Here is a 3,619-nt window from a genome sequence, read left to right as displayed (position 1 = left end):
TGGAACGAGGGATATCATTGCTGATGTCCGATGGATCTTGGCTGAAAGCAGAGAATATCAGAAAGATGTTTACCTGTGCTTTATTGACCGCACAGAGGCTTTCGTATGTGTGGATCATGACAAGCTGTGGATAACATTGTGAAGAATGAGTATTACGGAGCACTTAATTGTGCTCATGAGGAATCTGTACCTGTACCAAGTAGCAGTTGTTCAAACAGAATATGGGAACCCTGGATGGTTTAAAATTAAGAAAAGTGTGCAACAAGGTTATATTCTTTCACCATATTTATTCAACCTGTTTGCTGAGCAAATACTCCTAGAAGCTGGATTCTATGAAGAAAAACTTGGCATTAGGATTGGAGGAAGACTCATTAACAACCTGCGATATGCAAATGATACAACCTTGCTTGCTGAAAGTGAAGAGGACTTGAAACATTTACTGATAAAGATCAAAAACCACAGCCTTCGGCATGGATTACATATCAATGTAAAGAAAACAAAAATCCTCTCGACTGGACCAATAAACAACATTCTTATCAATGGAGAAAAGAGTGAAGCTGTCAAGGACTTCATTCTTCTTGGATCAATATCAACACTCATGGAAGCAGCAGTCAAGAAATCAAACAATGTATTGTATTAGACAAATCTGCTGCACAAGAACTTTTTAAGGTGTTCAAAAGCAAAGATGTCAGCTTGAGGACTAAGGTGCATCTGACCCAAGCCATGATATTTTCTGTAACCTCATATCTCTGTAAAAGCTGGGCAGAGAATAAGGAAGACCGTAGAAGAATTGATGCTTTTGAGTTATGGTGTTGGAGGAGAATATTGAAAGTTCCATGGGCTGCCAAACGAATTAATAAATTTGTTTTGGAAGAAGTGCAGCCAGAGTGCCCCTTGGAGGCCAAGATGGCCAAACATCGTCTCTCATACTTTGGACATATTGTTATGAGGGAGCAGTCGCTGGAGAAGGATATCATATTTGGTAAGATGGAGGGACAGAGAAAGAGAGGAAGACCCCCAATGAGATGGATTGGCCAAGTGGCAGCATTGATGGACTCAAGCGTGGCAACAGTAGTGAGGCTGGCCCACGATTGGGCAGTGTTTAGTTCTGCGGTGCATAAGGTCATTATGAGTCAGTACTAACTCGATGGCATCTAACAACAACAATATCATTCAACATAATGTCCTCAAGGTTCATCCATGTTATGTGGTGGCTTGCAGCTTCCTTGTTATTCTTCAAGGTAGCATAATATTCCATTGTGTGTATGTACCACAGTTTGTTTATCCATTCTTCCAATGATGGAAACTTAGGCTGTCTCCATCTTTTTGTTACTGTAAATAGTGCTGCTATGAACATTGGTGTGCATATATCTACTTGTGTTATGGCTCATATTTCTTGTGGGTAAATACCAAGTAGACGAATCGCTGGATCATAGGTATTTTTATTTCCAATCTTCTGAGGAAGCACCATATTGCTTTCCAGAGTGTTTGGATCATTTTGCAATCCCACCAGCAATGCAGGACTGTGCTAGTCTCTCCACCTCCTCACCAGCATTTATTGCCTTCTACTTTATTGATCTTTGCTGTTATTGCTGATGTAAGATGATATCTCATTGTTGTATTGGTTTGAACCTCTCTAATGGCTAGTGATTGTGAGCATTTCTTCATATGTTTGTTGGCAGCCCAGATCTCCTCCTTAGTGAAGTGTCTGTTCATGTCCTCTGCCCATTTTTAAATTGGGTTATTTGTCTTTTCTTGTAGAGATGTTGTAGTTTCCTATATATTTTAGAAATGAGTCCCTTGTCTGATGTGTTGTTGCAAAAGATTTTTTCCGATTTTGTGGGTTCCCTTTTTACTCTTCTCATGAAGTCTTTTGATGCACATAAGTTTTTAATTTTTAGTATGTCCCACACATCTATTTTGTCTACTTTTGTTTGTGTAGTTTTAAAAAGGTTTGGTAGTCTGTGTATTCCCTGAATTAGTGTGCTCACTTTTTTTCAGTGGTGACCTTCATAATTTTGTGATTCATATTTAGGTCTTTAAACCATGCTGAGTTGGTTTTGTATAAGGCATGAGGTAAAGGTTTTGTTTCAATCTTTTGCATATTGCTTTCCAGTTCTGCCAGCCTCATCTGTTGAAGAAACTATCCCCTTCAGATGTGATATATTTAGGTACTTTGTCCAAAATCAGTTAGCTGTATGTGAATGGGTTAATTTCTGTATTCTCAATTCTGTTCCATTGATCAATGCATCTTTCATTGTACCAGTACGAGGATGTTTTGACCAGTGTAGACATGTAATAAATTCTGAAGTCAGGAAGTGAGAGGTTTCCAATTTTAATCTTCTTCTTCTTAAGCAGTGCTTTGCTTATTCTGCGTCTCTTTCCTTTCCATACAAAGTTTGTAATTGTTTTTTCCATCTCTTTGAAGAATGTCATTGGAATCTGGATTGGGATTGCCTTATATGTGTAAATTGCTTTGGGCTGTATTGACATTTTCACAATGTTAACTCTTCCTATCCAGGAGCATGGTATATTCTTCCATTTTTGTAGGTCTCTTGGTTTCTTGTAGTTGTGTTTTGTAGTTCTTTTTATAGGTTCTTTGTTTCTCTGGTTGCAGTCATTCCTAGATATTACATCCTTTGGGAAGCTATTGTAAATAGTATTGCTTTCCTTATGTCTTTGCAGCGCTGTCGTGTTTGGTATAGAGGAATCCAACAGATTTTTATAAGTTGATCTTATACCCTGCCACTGTGCTGAATCTTCCAATGATGTCTAGTAGCTTTTTTACTGAGTCTTTGGCATTTTTTCTATATAGGATCTTATAGTCTGCAAATAGAGAAAGTTTTACTTCCTCTTTGCAAATTTGGAATCCTTTAATTTCTCTGTCTTGCTGTATAGCTCTTGCTGAAACTTCCAGCACAATATTGAAAAGGAGTGTTGACAAAGGCATCCTTGTCAGGTTCCTGTTCGCAGATGGTAGGCTTTCAGTTTCTCTCCACTGAGAGTAATGTAGGCTGTTGGTTTTGTATATATGATCTTAATTATGTTGAGGAATTTCCCTTCAATTCCTACTTTGTTGAGTGTTTTTATCAAGAATGGATATTGGATTTTGTTAAATGCCTTTTCTGCATCAATTGATATGATCATGTGGTTTTTTTCCTTTTTCTTATTTCTATGGTGGAGTACATTGATTGTTTTTTCTAATGTTTAACCATCCAACATCCCTGATATGAATCCCACTTGATTATGATGTATTATCTTTTTCAAGTTCTGCTGGATTCTGTTGGCTAGGAGTTTGTTGAGAATTTTTGCATCTATGTTCATGAGGGATATTTGTCTATAATTTTCTTTCTTAGTGACATACTTCCCTCATTTTGGTATGAGAGTTATACTTGCTTCATAAAATGTATTAGAAAGTTTTCCATCCTTGTCTATGTTGTTGTTGTTGTCAGGTGCCATCGAGTCGGAACCGACTCATAGCGACCCTATGCACAGCAGAACAAAACAATGCTCGATCCTGGGCCAACCTCACTACTGCTGCCACACCTGAGTCCATCAATGATGCCACCTGGCTGATCCATCTCGTTGGGGGTCTTCCTCTTTTTCTCTGACCCTCCAC

Source organism: Chrysochloris asiatica, unplaced genomic scaffold (genome assembly GCF_000296735.1).
Source record: "Chrysochloris asiatica unplaced genomic scaffold, ChrAsi1.0 scaffold00193, whole genome shotgun sequence".
Lineage (NCBI taxonomy): Eukaryota > Metazoa > Chordata > Mammalia > Afrosoricida > Chrysochloridae > Chrysochloris > Chrysochloris asiatica.
Note: the sequence above shows the minus strand (reverse complement) of the source record.